Genomic DNA, 17,101 nt, shown 5'->3' with positions numbered 1-17,101 from the left:
TGGTGAATAATTTGATTCTTTGGAGACTGATTCCAAGGGCATCAACAGTTTACTATTCAGTATTAAAATGTTCTGTATCTACAACATATTCCTGGATTCCAGCTTTAATCTTCACTTTGTCTAAAGGGAAACATTTACAGTTTTATTATATAAAGTAATTTGATGTTCCAAGCCCAAAGGATGCAAACATGAGTACAATCGGCTTAGTTATCCTTAGCTGAATTTGGCTCAAATCCTCTAAGCTCTAAAAGGTCTTGTTCTTTCATGGAAAAACACACATTTCTTTGATTCAGTATTGAGTGCAAAGGGAGCAGCAACCTATTTTTCTTCAGTTAGTAACTTACCACCATCTTAGATGCTACATTGGAACTAGATAAAAGAAAACTTTTGAAAAGATTGTCACTGCTCTGAAAGAACTTGTGAGCTGCTGAAATCATTGAACAGGCTGGAGGAATAATTATTTTAATCATTCAAAGAACTAATATCATTGTGTGTTGTAATGTTTGCAATCAGAACATTATTACAGCTTGTAAAATAATTGTTCCTGGAGTATCTCAGTGTCTCAACCATGCTGTTTATACTTTGTCTTCCTTTTAAATCATATTGTCAAATAATTTGGTATAGCAGATGGGGAAAAACAGGAAGCATTCTGGCTAGATCAAAAAAAAACTTAACTCAATACTATAACTGGCTTTAAAGCTAGCAATAATGATCGGTGAAAGATTTTCATGCAACTTCCAGAATTAGAGATTTTCGACTCCCTTCCTGATTTTAGGATGTGACAGAAATGAAACTTTATCTTGAGAGTATTAGTTTTCACTTGAAGGGGTTGTAGATCTTTAGAATTCTCTACACACAACATTTGCATGTGCTCAGACACTGAGTATATTAGAGATTGAGATTTAAGGACACTTATAGCACTGGAGGTAATGAGAAGTGGTGAAAAAGTCGAATGGAAAATTATGGAGCCTTCTAATGAATGATGCAGAAAACCTAATTGCCCATTTGCCTTACTGTTGTTTCTGTTTCTTTTGTTCTTAGCATGTGAATGAATTGATTTGTATCCTATTTCATAATGTTACTTAGAAATCTCTTGAGGTGTCAAACTTAATGCAAGCTTGCTTGACATCAATAACTGCTCAAAGTTATGAGGATGAGGTAATCTGGTTGAGCACATGTCAAAGGGCAGTGAGCAACTTGGTTAACTATAGACTTGAGAATTAAAATCTGACTTCCATCTCCATAGTAAAGTAATGTCAAAAATCGGCATTCAATGAGTTGTTCATAGCTGCAAAGTAAATTAACTCTTACACTCAGTGGCCACTTTATTAGGTACAGAACATACCACTCCATGGTCCAATTCATATAGATCACATTTCTTCTCCATTCTGATGTTTGGTCTAAACAACAACTGAACCTCTTGACTATGTCTGTTACAGAGACACAAGGCCATGAATGTACAGAGATATACTCAGTGGCCATTTCAAAGATCGGCATATTGTGAATTCAGAAATACATTTCTGCACACAGCTGTTATAATATATAGTTATTTGAATTACTCTCACTTTCCTGTCAGCTTGAACCAGTCTGGCCATTCTCCTCTGATCTCTTTCATTAACAAAGCATTTTCGCATGTAGGACTGCCGCTCAATGGACTTTTTTTTTTGTTTCTCTCACCATTCTCTGTAAACTCTAGAGACTGATGTGTGTGAAAATCTCAGGAGGATACCACTTTCTGAGATACTCAAACCATCTCATGTGGTATCAACAATCATTCCACACTCAAAGTCACTTAGATCACATTTTTTCCCAATTCTGATATTTGGTCTGAACAACCGATGAACCGCTTGGGCATGTCTGCTTGCCTTTATGCATTGAGCTGCTGATATATGATTGGCTGATTGGATATATTTGCATTAATGAGAAGGTACATAGGTGTACCTAATAAAGTGGCAACTGAGTGTACACTGCAGTATTCAAGAAATCTTTCTTTAATGAACTAGGCTCTTTTAAAATGCCATAAAATTAAAGAAATTAGATGATACATTCTGTTGCTCGAAAATCATCCATAATGATTGTCCTCAGTCAAACCAGCTCCATTTGTGAACCAAGGTAACAATAAAAAATCAAAGTGTTCTCCAGTTATTTAGTCCTTCACATGTCTTATCCAATTCCCCTGACATCTTCGAAAGACAACGCTTCAAAAGGCCCTAACAGGGGGGAAAATTGACATTGAATTAGAGTCATGGGTTAATTAAAGACCACTTGCAAGAATTGTAAAAGGCAAGTCAAGTCTGACAAATTTAATCGAGTTCTTTGAGGGATGGATAAAGGAAAAACAGTAAATGTGCAGATGAATTCACAAAGGACATTCGGTAGAGTGAAGCTTCCTGATAAAGTAAAGCCGAGCTACATAAGAGAAAGGGTGCCAGTATGGATGGAAAGAGCAGGAATAAAAAGGAAATTTTTGGTAAATGAATATTTTCTTCAACTACCAGAATATAAATCAAATGGTCCCCAGAGATCAACACTGGGTCAATTGTACATCGCATAAAGGGGATATGATTATCAACAATGGCAGAAGATATAACATAGTGAAGAAGATAAATTATGAAGAATGTTGGAGGTCATATCACATTGGCAATGGTCCAATGATCTGACACATGTGATGCCAAAAGAAAATTAACATGCAGAAATGTGGGATGAAGTATCTTAGAAGGAAAGAGAAAATTTATAATATATGGTAGAATTGAAAAAATGAATGCAAACATTTATAAGTTCATATGCTTATTTCATCAGAAGTGGAAAAATAATTTCTCAAATAAAAATGAATTTGGTTCAAGGTTTGACAAAGATAAGGAAATGAAGAACAAAGAAACAATATTAAATGCATACACATCCTTTTACAGTTGCACCTTTAGCAGAAATAATGTCTCACAGAATGCAATAGTATTATAAACAATTTTCAGGCTTGGAATGACAATAATCAAGTAGCCTTTGAACCACTCAATGGCCATCTTAAATAAAATGATTCTATCCATCTTCACCAGGATTTCAAAGATATTACTATCATCAATTTCCCTGCCATCTCCAAATTCTACCATCTGCAGCTATTTGATGCTTCAGCCTACCACCACCAAATCTATATTGTTATTTTCACTTAATCTCCTGTATCTGCCTGTCAGTCCTGGCCTCCTCCTCCTCATTTGGATACACCAATTCACTTGCTAGCTCTCGCACCCCCTTCTTCCCTGCATGTCATAGTACTGGCTATCTCTCCTCTTTCAATCAGATTTGGAGCTTCAACATGAAATGCCATCTGTCAATTTCACTCCATATATGTTGTTTGATCTGCCGAATTTCTCCAGCAATTTCTGAATTTCAGAACCATCATCCTAACTCACTGGCACTGAATCATCATTCTAACTCTACAGCAATACTACCACAATGCTTGCCTACATGAATACAATTGTAATAACACCCAAGATGCTTGAAGATATCCAAAGCAAAACAGTGCCCTTGAGTAGCATTCATTTACCATGTAACTTAGTCACTGGCTTTGGAGTTCAGTATTTACAAATTCAACTGTGGTAACTCACCACTACTTCTTTGACAAAACTTCATAAACATCCAGCATCTAGTAAAGCACTATATCAAGAGCATGAGAAGGACATTATCTGCACTTCTACCTCAATGCTATACACCATTGTGACTTGGATATATATCATCATTCTGCCCTCATCATCGGATCGATGTGTTGGAATAACAATGAGCCCACATTGTTGTTCCACATAATTTCATCATACAAACTACAGAGGTCAAAGCTTTTCCACTTTCACAAGAAAAAATGGGGAATAATTATTGATGAGGCTTTAGCAATACCTCTCAAATTCAATAAGTTAATGAATTAAGTAAAACACCTAGCTGATGAATATTCAGAAAGTGAAAAGAGAAAAACAAATAAAGGGGGAGGATTAGAAAGAAACAAGGATTACACTACGTTAAAGGTACAAGAAATTGCAGTTATTTTTGTTGACTGAAGTATTAAATAATTTAGAGCAGCTAGATATAGCATATGCAATAATTTAATGTTTTGAAATAACTGTAGATAAGTTATCAAATGTTTACAATACAGATGAAATAATGGAATTCTTTCAAGGGCCTATATGTTTAAATTGAAATCCATTTAGAGTACTTCTCTTGATCATGTGGCTAATTCTACCCATGGAGATTAGAGGCAATTCATTAAAAATCTTTGCAAGAAAGCTTTATTTGGCATTTGGCAGACTCTTGGGCTTGAGAGTGCTCTTAAACAAAACATGAGAGCGTAATAAAAGCTCTAGAGTTTACAATTATAGCTGTATTTGCTAAATCATTATTTATTCATTTCAAGAAGGCCAACCTTTTTGAAATGGGCATTCAAATCAAAATATATTTCCTTACTTAAAGGAGATATATTTCATCCAGTTATTATTTTTGGGAATCATTTAGAATCATGATATTTATTGTTGTTCCCTAATTTCCTTTGAGCTGAACTTATCAGTTAACCACTCTCGGATGCCCTCTAAATGTCAGTGTGGAGATGCATATAGTTTAGATTGGATAAGACTGGTCATCCATCTTCCCTGGAAACCAGTGGCAAGTCAGGTGAGCTTTCAAAACATTGTACATTAACTCTAGAGACACAAGAGACTGCAGATGCTGGAATCTAAAGCAACAAATGATCCAATGGATGAATTTAGACAATCAGGCAACATCTGACCAAAGTAGGGTCTCAACCCAAACTACTGACAATTCCACCTCTAACCCACAGATCTTTGAGTTCCTTCAGCAGGTTGTTAGTACATTAGCTCTATTTCTCTTTCCACAGATGCAGCCTAATCTGCTGAGTTTCTCCAGCACCTAATTTTACTTTATTCTTGTAAGTAAGTTTCAAGGTCATCATTACTCATACCAACCATGTATTCTAAATATATTTTATTAATTGAACTTGTAACACCCATGTATTGTGGTGGGATTTGAATTCTAATCTCTGTACTATTTACCCCTTATGAACTGAAGGTAAGCCACCTCCAGATCCTGGAGGTAGGATGGAATCAGAATGAGGTGAGAGATTTGACTAGTATTCCATCCTTCCACTGATGGAATCTGAAATCTGAATGGTGAATCCCTTTCCATAAATGAAGCATGTGAAGGAAAATGCTTTGAATTATTTTGTGAAACTTACAATGAAATGTTCCCACCTGAAGCAATGGCAGTCTAAGACCAGGAAAAGGTAAAGGAAAACCAAATCATCCTTTAATAAATTTATTGTCCCTAAGTGTGTTAACCAAATATGCTAAGGTCAAATGTTTTCTGAAAATCTATTGTTTATAGAGTCTTTGGCAGAGAGCCTGTTCTTCGCCCTCAAGTCATTTTTTTTCACAGCTTCCACTTGGTCCAACAGATCAAAAAGGTCAATAAGATCACTCATGAGTGGAATCAAACATTTGTAAAGGGAAATAACATGTTGAGAGAGCTGGAGAAGTAACTTGTGTATTTGTGGCACTCTTGGGGGCAGAAGATAATTTTAGATCTCTGGTTCAGAAAATAAAAACTGAATTTATATAGGGTCTTTTATATCCCAGAAGCATTTCATGGACAGTGAGCTACTTTGAACTCCAGGAAGTATAATATACAATTTAAGGACAAACAATAAAGCAGCAAACTCCTGCAAATGGCAAATGCATTGGCGACATTGGTAGTATAGATTGAAAGACTGAGAAATAGATAATGGTTTGGTCACCAGGGATAACTTACATGTTCACCTTTGGTCAGGTATTTTACATTTATCTGAACAGATAGATAGAGCCTAGGTGTAATATCTCATGTGAAAAACAAAATTTCCCATAGCACAGCTCCCCCTAAGTACAGTACTACATGTAAGATGATTTTTTTTTTGCATTTTCACAACACATGTCCCAAAACAAGAGTTGCCAACATTAAAGTTTAAAAAATCAGGAGTTCCTCCTTTCCTATCTGCCTCTTCATCCTGCTTTTCCCTTTTATCTTCCCTTCTCTATTCTCTGCCCTATACCATCTTCTTCAATCCTACTATTTCTTTCCTACACAGAGAAAGGAATTGAAGACAAAGGTAGATCATCCATGATCATAGTAAGTGGAGGGAGAGGTCTGATGGGGTAGGTAACTTATCCTGCTCCTACTTTCTTTCGTTCCTTTGATTTTCTATTCCAACCATTCTGCAGATCATGGAGCTCCACTATCTCATCTGCCAACGTGACAATCACCCAATTTAAAAAACCACCTAGCACGTGTTGGCGCATGGCCAAGTGGTTAAGGCATTCTTCTAGTTATCTGAAGGTCGCTAAATCGAACCTTGGCTGAGGCTTGCGTGTGTGTCCTTGAGCGAGGCACTTAACTGCACATTGCTCTGCAATGAAACCGGTGCCAAGCTGTATGGGTCCTAGTGCCCTTCCCTTGGATAACATCGGTGGCGGGGAAAGGGGAGACTTGCAGCTTGGGCATATAAAAAACCTTGCCCAGGCCTGGGCCCTGGAAACTTTCCAAGGTGCAAATCCATGGTCTATCGAGACTAACGGAGACCTACATTACACACTTCAAATTGGAGCTGTTCCACCAACTTTCAATTGTGCTCCATAATTCTCCAATACTATCATCCACATCACCGTATGATGATTACAAACCTTACAATCACTGCATTTTGACTCTCACTCTAGCCACTCCCACCCATCCCATTCAAGATCTTAGCTCCACCATGAAGGTCATTCCTTTGCAAACTCTCCAGCCCAAGCTATTGTAATGGTGAATATGTTTGAAATGTCAGAAATTTCAGAGAATATAGTTACTCAGCCATCTGCACTCTGAACACTTTTTGTATGATCTATTTGAGATGACGTTTGTGAATGTGAGACATTTTCATGAGCTATAATTCCAAGGTGCAAGCATGGAACAGTGTTGTCTTCCTGCATTACAAGGCATTGGAAATTAATGAAATAATCCTCCGTCATTAAAATATCAATGCTTAAAGCAGGTAATACCTCAAATTGGCCAATAAGAGATTTATCGCATTTGCACCATTATCAGAGATGCAGACCCTTGAGAATTCCGGTTACTTGGGGTAGAAAAGAATGTTTATTCACCAGTTGATACCCTGTTGAAGTGCAATGCTAAACAGTTAAGTAAATAGTAACTTGTCAATGTCTCATTGCATTTTGTGCACTAAACTTTCTGATTTCTTCAAAAATAGGAGAAAACCTGCAGACGCTGGAAATCAAAGTAATTCATACAAAATGCTGCAGGAACTGGAGTAAATGCTGGAATAAACAAGACCTGTCCCGATGAAGGGTCTCGACTTGAAACATTGACTGTTTACTCCTGTCCATAGATGCTGCCTGGCCTGCTGAGTTGTCCACCATTTTGTGTGTATTACTCTAAGCAGTTTTAATGAAGCACTCACTGTGGATCAGTGATGAGATTGAAATAACTTGTTAAATATATTAGACAGTAATAACACTACCGTATTACCTTCTGTATAGACCATTCTGTATAGTCAGCAATTCAAATTCCTATGACCTAGATCAGAGTTGGGGCTATGGTTACTATTTCACTCCGTATTAACTCTGCCTAGAATGAGTCAGCATTTTTGTTCAAAAAGTTACAACCAATGGCTATTTTGACCCTGCTAATGTTACAACTTTATTGCTGGGAAAGAAAGCTATTTACAGGAAGCTGTGGCCTTTCAAAAGAGACATGAATGTCGCTACCGGTTTCTTTGGGTGGTGATGAAATTATGATAACACCAGCTGAAGAAGAGTATTGAGATATATTCAGGATTCATCAATGCCCCATAAAAATAAGCCATTCAATTTGCTGAATTCAATAAAGCATGCACAGCACAATGTCATATTATGCAGATTGGAGCGCCATTGATGCACCATCAATAACTCTCAGAGACGTGAGTTAAGGTAGGCTTTTATTGGCTGGAAGAAAGCACTGTCAGCAGCAAGCGACCACCACACAACATCCTGGAGACTGAGGAAGGAGCAGTGTCTCCAATCGCCTTTATACCGGGGTCTGTGGGAGGAGCCACAGGAGCAGTCAGCAGGGGGCGTGTCCAGACAGGTATATGTAGTTCACCACATTTACCCCCTCCTTTGTTTTAAAAGAGAGTCCCCATGGGGCGAAGTTTCTTACAAGTATATTTACAGGTTAAGTCTATCAGGTGGTCGAATCTGTCGCTGCGATCTACGTAGCACCGGCGGTGATTGCACAGGTGCCGGTGGTGATTGCACCGGAGACGGTGGTTGTGCTGGTTCTGGCCTGACTTGAGGTGTCAGCCTATTAGGCATCAGTGATCCCTCATGCGTGTGTGAGGCGCCCGGTATATGTGTGTGCGAGGCGCCCGGTATGGGAGTGTCGTGTCTGACTTGGTGTGCACAGTGTCAGGTGGGTAAACACCTTGGTGGGTACAGGGTTCATAATTACCGTGGAGTGTTCGGGGTAGTCGTCTGCTGCTCCTGCAGGGCGCCAGGTTGTGGACAGAGACTGTCCTCCCACCCATCAGGTAAGACCACGTAGGCATACTGGTCTTGTATGTAGTAGGTGAACCCTCTCGACCAGAGGGGAGTATTTATTGCTCCTCGCATGTTTCTGGAGCAGCACTGGCCCTGGGGACGTCAGCCAAGCTGGTAAGGTGGTCCCAGTGGCAGACTTCCTGGGAAAAGAAAAGAGTCGCTCATGAGGGGCTGCATTGCTGGACGTGCATAACAGGGAGCGGATAGAGTGGAGTGCCTCGGGGAGGACCTCCTGCCAGCGAGAGACCAGCAACCCTTTTGACTTAAAGGCTAAAAGTGTGGCCTTCCACACTGTGGCAATCTCCCTCTCCACCTGTCCATTTCCCCGGGGATTATAGCTTGTGGTCCTACTAGTAGCAATGCCCCTAGCCAGCAGGTACTAGCACAGCTCGTCACTCATAAAGGAGGACCCTCTATCACCATGGATATAGCAGGGGTATCCGAACAGAGTGAAGAGCTGGCGCAGGGCTTTTATGACGGACATGGCAGTGGTGTCGGGGCAGGTGATGGCAAAGGGGAACTGCAAGTACTCGTCGATAATGTTGAGAAAGTAGACATTGCGGTCGGTGGAGGGAAGGGGGCCTTTAAAGTCAACACTCAGTCACTCAAAGGGGCGGGTGGCCTTGATAAGTTGCGCCTTTTCAGGATGGTAGAAGTGCGGTTTGCACTCAGCACAGACTTGGCAGTCCCTGGTCATCATCCTGTTGTCCTCAGGCGAGTAAGGCAGGTTCCGGGCTTTCACGAAATGGTAAAATCGGGTGACCCCCGGGTGGCAAAGGTCTGCATGGAGGGCGTATAGCTGGTTGAGCTGTGCGCTGGCACATGTTCCCTGGGATAGGGCATCAGGGGGCTCATTGAGTCTGCCAGGCCGGTAAAGGATATCATAGTTGTAAGTGGAGAGTTCTATTCTCCACCGCAAAATCTTATCATTTTTGATTTTGCCCTGCTGTTGGTTGCTGAACATGAACGCAACTGAGCACTGGTCGGTCAGCAAGGTGAACTTTTTGCCGGCGAGATAGTGCCTCCAGTGCCTAACAGCCTCCACTGTGGCCTGGGCTTCTTTCTCCACCGCGGAGTACCGAATTTCAGAGCCTTGAAGGGTACGAGAAAAGAATGCTACCGGCCTGCCTGCCTGATTGAGGGTAGCAGCAAGCGCGAAATCGGAGGCGTCACTCTCTACTTGGAAGGGAATGGTCTTGTCCACCGCATGCAACGTTGCTTTGGCAATGCCCCCTTTAATGCAGCTGAAGGCCGCACAGGCCTCGGCAGAGAGGGGAAAAGTGGTAGACTTGACCAGGGGGCGGGCCTTGTCTGCGTAATGGGGGACCCATTGGGTGTAATAGGAAAAGAAGCCCAGGCACTGTCTGAGGGCTTTGAGGGTGGTGGGAAGAGGGAGTTCTAACAGGGGGCGCATATGATCGGGACCAGGGCCAATGACCCCGTTCTCCACGACATACCCAAGGATAGCGAGTCAGGTGGTTCCGAACACACACTTGTCCCTGTTATAAGTAAGGTTCAGGGCTTTAACCACTTGGAAAAATTGCTGGAGGTTGGTGTTGTGATCCGGCCAGTCGTGACTGCAGATGGTGATGTTATCCAGATATGGAAATGTGGCCTTCAGTTGGCACTGGTCCACCATCAGGTCCATTTCCCTCTGGAAGACAGAGACACCATTTGTGACACCAAAGGGAATGCCCAGGAAGTGATAGAGCCTGCCGCCTGCCTCGAAGGCTGTGTAGGGGCGGTCCTCCGGGTGGATGGGGAGCTGGTGGTAAGTGGATTTCAGATCTATGGTTGAGTACGCCTTGTACTGAGCTATCTGGTTGACCATACCCGCGATGCGGGGTAGGGGGTACGCGTCAAGCTGCATGAACTTATTGATCGTCTGGCTATAGTCTACGACCATCCTATTTTTCTACCTGGTCTGAACAACAACCACCTGGGCCCTCCAAGGACTTGTGCTTGGCTCAATGAACCCCTCCCTGAGCAGCCGCTGCACCTCTGACTGAATGAAGTCCCTGTCCCCTGTGCTGTACCTCCTGCTTTTAGTTGCCACAGGTTTACAGTTGGGGGTCAGGTTGGCGAACAGCGGTGGGGGAGGTATCTTGAGGATGGAGAGGCTGCAAGTGGTTTCAGTAGCGCAGCTGTTGGCATGGTGCTGGGTGGGATGTTTGGTTCGATGTGTGTCTTTGGTCAGTAGTGGGGTAAATGGCAATGTCCCACAAAACTGAGGATTCCTGACAGTGAATGGTGGGAGCGGCCCGTCATATGCCATAGTCACACTTTTTAGGTGGCTCTGGAAGTCCAGCCCCAATAGCACAGGTGCGTACAGTTGAGGCATGACCAGTAGTGCAAAGTCCCAATATTCTGTGCCCTGCACCACCAATGTCACTACACAACCCCCCCTGGATGTCTGTGGAATGCGATCCAGAAGCTATGGTGACCCTCTGGCTTACTGGCTATGTCACAAGTCCGTAGCGTTGCACCGTGTCCGGATCAATAAAACCCTCATTGCTGCCCATGTCAAACAGGCAGCTAATCTTGTGCCCCTCCACCAGGATGTCCATCATTGACCTTGCAAGCTGGTGTGGGGCGCTTTGGTCGAGGGTTACGGAGGCCAGAGTTGAATTGCCATCTTGGTACCCAGTAAGCACACATGGGTTGGAGGCGGGGTGAGGTGGCGCCGACAAAGATGGCCGCCCCCATGCCTCGCACAAGGTGCTGGTCGGCCCTGCTCGTGGTTTAGACTTACAGACCTTGGCGAAATGGCCCTTCTTCTCGGACCAGGCAGTGTTTTTGGGGGTGCTTTTCGAGTCTGCAGAAGTAACACTGTGCGGGCTTGCGACTGGCAGCAGCTGTGGTCGATTCGCCAGCAGGTGGCGGGGACTGCAGCATCCATGGGACCAGCGGGAGATTGCGCGGCTGGACAACGTCAGTGTTGTGCAGAGCAGCCTCCAGCGTGTTGGCCAGCTCGATCGCCGAGCGTAAGGTAATATCGGCGTTTTCCAGCAGCCGCTGGCGCACGGACACTGACCTGATCCCTGTAATGAAGGTGTCTCGTACCAGGAGCTCCGCATGCTGTTCTGCTGTCAGTCCCCTGCAGTCACAGGCCCACACGAGTGTCTGAAGGGCCCGGACAAATTCAGCGCCTGACTCACCGGCCTGCTGCTGCCGCGTCGCTAAGCGAGGTCTTGCATAGATGGTGTTCACTGGCCACAGGTACTGTCTTTTGAGGGCATCCAGTGCCCCTTGGTAGGTCGGCAGGTCCCAGATAAGGGAGTATACTCTCAAACTGACTCTAGAAAGGAGGATTTTGTGCATGATAGCAGGCTCAGTCATGGAATCTCTTCCAGGTATGATTGGAAGCATGAAAGCCAGAGTTCAAAGGCAAGAGCTGCTTCTGGGGCTTGAGGATCAATGTCCAGTTTTTCCGGACGTAAAATACTTTCCATGTTTTAAAATTTCCAGCCAATAAAATTGATGCACCATCAATAGCACTTGGAGACGTGAGTTAAAGTAGGCTTTTATTGGCTGGAAGAAAGCACCGTCAGCAGCAAGCGACCACCACACAACATCCTGGAGACTGAGGAAGGAGCAGTGTCTCCAATCACCTTTATACTGGGGTCTGTGGGAGGAGCCACAGGAGCAGTCAGCGGGGAGGGGGGGCATGTCCAGACAGGTATATGTTGTTCACCACAGCCATGAAACTTCTCTGTGAATTCTGGTCAAGCTGAGATGCTGAGCTGAGATGTCTGTCAACAAGTACATTGAAATACACAGTGAAAGGTAACATTTTGCATCAAATCAAATTGGTCAGGATTGTCCTGTTTAAGAGCTTCCACGCCTCTGGCACCAGGATAGCAGGCCCACTAGTTACTAACACTAACCAAATGTTTTTGAAATGCGATAAATATAATTGTTATATACCTTATTATATCAGACTCAAAACCAGAATCAAATTTAATGTCACTGGCATGTGTATACACACACACACACACACACACACACACACACACACACACACACACACACACACACACACACACACACACACACACACACACACACACACACACACACACACACACACCCTTCCATATCCATGGGCGTTTGGTTCTGGGACCCCAACGGATACCAAGTTCAGCACATACTCAAGTCCCATATGTAAAATGGTGTAGTATTTGCATATAACCTATGCACATCCTCCCGTATACTTTAAATCATCTCTAGATTACTTATAATACTTAATACAATGTAAATGCTATGTAAGTACTTGTTATACCGTGTTGTTCAGGGAATAATGACAGGAAAGAAAAAGTATGTACATGCTCAAACAACGAGTGCTGGAGAAAGGACTTCCATTTTTTTTTCCATTCCCGATCCGCAATTGGTTGAATCCGTGGATACGGAGGTTTAATTATAGATATATAATTAAATTAAATTAGCAGTGCAAAAAAGCAAAGAAAATAGAAAAAAGAAAAAATAGTGAGGTAGTGTATATGCAGAGTATTTAATAAGATTATTATTCTTATCATAGGTGGATGGAGTGATTCCTTCAACTCTCTCCACTTTTTACCACTTAACTACACAATAGGGACAAATCATACGTCTTTGGCATGCAGGAGGAAAATGGAACACCTAGAGGAATCTCATGCAGTCCAATGGAGAAAGTGCAAACTTCACACAGACATCAGCTGAGCTCAGGATTGAATCCAGTTGTCTTGCACAATGAGGTAGCAATTCTATTCAGTGTACGACTGAGCCACCCTGTCTTTTTGTGTTTTGCATTGAGCATTCTGCTGAATCCAGCAGGAAACCCACAGGAAGTTGATGATGCCACAGGCAGTGGGAACTCCCTGCTGAAAGCCTTCTTATACACGTACAATGTCATGGTCTTTTGCTCAGAACCGCAGATTGATCAGCATCACTGACTGTTCTCAACTGACCTTGGGGCCAGAGCCAATTGCAGCAAGATTATGTTATAAACACAAGAGATTCTCCAGATGTTGGCTATACAGAGTAATAACATACAATATGCTCATGTGAACGGCCCCAGACAAAACTTTAACTGATTGTTCTTCTCCATAGATGCTGCATGACCTGCTGAGTTGCTCCATCATTTTGTGTGTGTTGCTCAGGATTAGATCATGTATTTTCTGCCCCTGTCCTTCCCACACAGCCAGAGACTGTGTTACCCTCTGTGTTACCCACATGTTACCCTCTGGTACAGATGAGTCACGGTGGTGAAGATTGTTAGCTTGGGTTGAGGTGTTTGATGTTGCAGTGTTCCCTGAGCTTGGCAAGTGTCTTGTAGATGTTTCCTCACCCGCTGACGTGATATCCTCAGTGCGCAGTTGCTGGTGTTTCTCTCTGGGAGAGCTCTCATTTAAATAGGCCCCTGCTCGCTTGCCTTGTTCCTGATTGGCTACCCCCAGTTGACCTTTGAATTCTATTGGCTCGTATTTCTTTGGCTCTTACCAGAGATTACCCGGAGGTTCTCGGACAGGTAAGCAAACATATTGAAATAGGTGGCATTTACAAACCCCTAAGAGCCAAAGAACAACGAGCCAGTAGAATTTAAGTGTCAGCTGTAGTGGTAGCCAATCAGGATCGGGACAAGCGAACATCTCAACATCAAACAACAATTCATCTCCGCTCTTACTCTGCATTTGCTAAGAAGAAACAGAAAAGGTTACATGGTCTTTGTTGGGGTTCACACTTAGCAGTTGTGAAAGAAAGGGTCCTGTAGTCCATGGGCTGTTCTCAGGAACACACATAAAGATAAAACTCAGTTGCTGCTGGAAGACATGCCTTAGTCAGCCCAAAATGTTTTGGTCTTCTGGCACAGGATATCAGCAGCAGATCCTTTCAACTGGCACATTCCAAGCACAGAAGTATGTGGTGTGGAAAGCTCATGTGGGGAGGAACAACAGTCCTGAGCCCTTACACCACTTGGCTACAACAACTTCTTAAACACATTGTTTTTAAATTGTTTAAGAATGAAATTTCAGTTGTATGGACAAATTGCGAGAGAGTATATTGTAATGTTGGCAGAATAAATGTAGAAAAAGCTGTAAAACAAGTGATTTTACTGCATCCTTTATTCAAAACTTATTTTTGAAATTAAGAATATATCCAATTAGTATGAATCAATGGGTAGTTGTGCAGATATTAGAATTTCCAACATTACACCAGTTTCAGAAGTTACACTGTCTATAAGACAGTTGGCTTGTTCAGACTTGAGAAAATGCTTTGTGGAAATGCACATTTTTTTCTTGCTTTTTAGCTTCTGAACAAAGTATACCATTTGAACCAAAGGGAACAGGATTCTTGAATATAAGATGCAGGTATCAGCTCAGAGGTCAAAATGACTTCGACTAAATTGAATGGTATGGCTGGATGCTGTAAACCTGGTTTGTGCATTCAGATGGAGCATTAAAGTGTTGCTCAGTTTTACTATTCCAAGCAGGTAGTGTGAGTATTATACAACACTGTCATTTTCCATGAAGCAGCCCATGAGTTTTCATACTGATTTCCCTCCCCCACCAAAGGATTTTGTTACATTTTAAAAAAGAATGGAAACATGCCCATATATAACTGTTTATAACTTTCTACGTCTGTCGCAGTTAACAGCCAAGTTTCAGGATTAGGGAAGTAAAATTGGCTGCCATCCAACATAGAAGCCTTTAAGAACTGCAATTGGAGTGGCTTCCTCATATGGCAGCAAATATTTGCTACTTCTCGAGTCATGAGCCTAGGTTCCCTTGCATAACATTGTCAGTTCTTCAGAGCAGATACCTTCAGGAGTACGCCAGGTTCCCCAGATGTATGCCAAAGTCACAAGAGAACGGTAAACACAAAATACTCTGCAGATGCTGGTGTCAAAGCAACACGCACAACACACTGGAGGAAATCAGCAGGTCGGGCAGCATCCGTGGAAATGAACAGTCAACATTTTGGGCCGAGACCCTACGTCAGGACTGAAGAGGAAGGGGGCAGGGGCCCTATAAAGAGGGAGGTGGGTGGGAAAGAGAAGACTGGTGGGTGCCAAGTGAAAAACCAGAAAGGGGAAAGATAAAGGGGTGGTGGCAGGGAAGCAGGGAGGGGATAGGCAGGAGAGGTGAAGAAGGAATGTAAGGGGAAAGCATTATAGGTAGTAGAAGGAGGCAGAATCATGAGAGAGGTGATAAGTTGCTGGAGGAGGAGGCAGAGGGAAACTGGGATGGGGAAAGGGAGGGGGAGGGAATTACCGAAAGTTGGAGAATTCAACGTTCATCCCAAGGGACTGGGGCTACCCAGACAGTATATGAGATGTTGCTCCTCCAACCTGAGTTTGGCCTCATCATGGCAGTAGAGGAGGCCATGTATGGACATATCCAAATGGGAATGTGAAGTAGAGTTGAAATGGGTGGCAACCGGGAGATCCTGTCTGTTGCTGCGGAAGGAGCGGAGGTGCTTGATGAAGTGGTTCCCCCAATCTGCGTTGGGTCTCACCAATGTAGAGGAGGCCACACCGGGAACACTGGGTGCAATAGATTACCCCAACAGACTCACAAGTGAAGTCACAAGAAAACAGTATCTGTATTCATGCCTTTTTTTTTAAACCAGTGGTAACACTGGAAAATGCCATTATACTTTATGCTTCCATTACTCCACTTATTTTCTGCATAACCCATTCTCCTGATATTTCCTTCTATCATTTTCTGACGACAAGACTGTTTTTCATTTTCATACAATGTGCCATTTATAGTGGTCAACTAATGTACCAACTCACACTATTACAGAGAGCAGGTAGAAACCACAAACAGATGAGATCGTGGCTGAACCTGGGTTGCTAGAGCTTTGCTCCACTAGAGATTATCTAGATTTGCACAGATTTCATAGATTGCATAGATTTCATCATAGCTAATCAATAAATTGTTTGACATCATTATCATTGGTGAATTCTTATTGGCTTAGTTAGATTAATGGATTGACAGTTTGTGAGAGTTATTGCAACTGATCACAAAACTCTCAGTCAGTAATGAGCTTGTTGTGGAGGGCTGAAAAAGTGGACTGTGATGTAAGTAAGTTTCAACTTGGAAGGGGATGTTTGCACTCAACTCATGCTTCCTGCTGTACCACTGCTCCTTCAAACACCCCACCCCTCTACCCTACTGCACACTACCACCCAGACCCTTTTCTTTTTATGTTGCAATCCCAATGACATTTTATTGTAGTGCATTAGAGTATATTTGATTTTGAGACAGTCAGTTTCAATGAAATATTACATCTTTTCACCAGACATTTCATCACTGCTGATAAGTTACATGTGCAGAAGTCATTCCAGTGAATAAAACTTTGGTGCCAGCAATTTATAAGTCTTCACAATGGCATACTTAACATATAATTCAGTCTACTGTGAGTTCTTATCTATAAATCATATCTATACTTAAATTTTTGAAAACATAAATACATGTATGGAAATATGATTGATATATTGTAAACTTGCACAGTTATATTCAACA

Source organism: Hypanus sabinus, chromosome 20 (assembly GCF_030144855.1).
Source record: "Hypanus sabinus isolate sHypSab1 chromosome 20, sHypSab1.hap1, whole genome shotgun sequence".
In the NCBI taxonomy this organism is placed as follows: domain Eukaryota; kingdom Metazoa; phylum Chordata; class Chondrichthyes; order Myliobatiformes; family Dasyatidae; genus Hypanus; species Hypanus sabinus.
The sequence above is the reverse complement of the archived record's forward strand: the minus strand, read 5'-3'. Positions refer to the sequence as shown.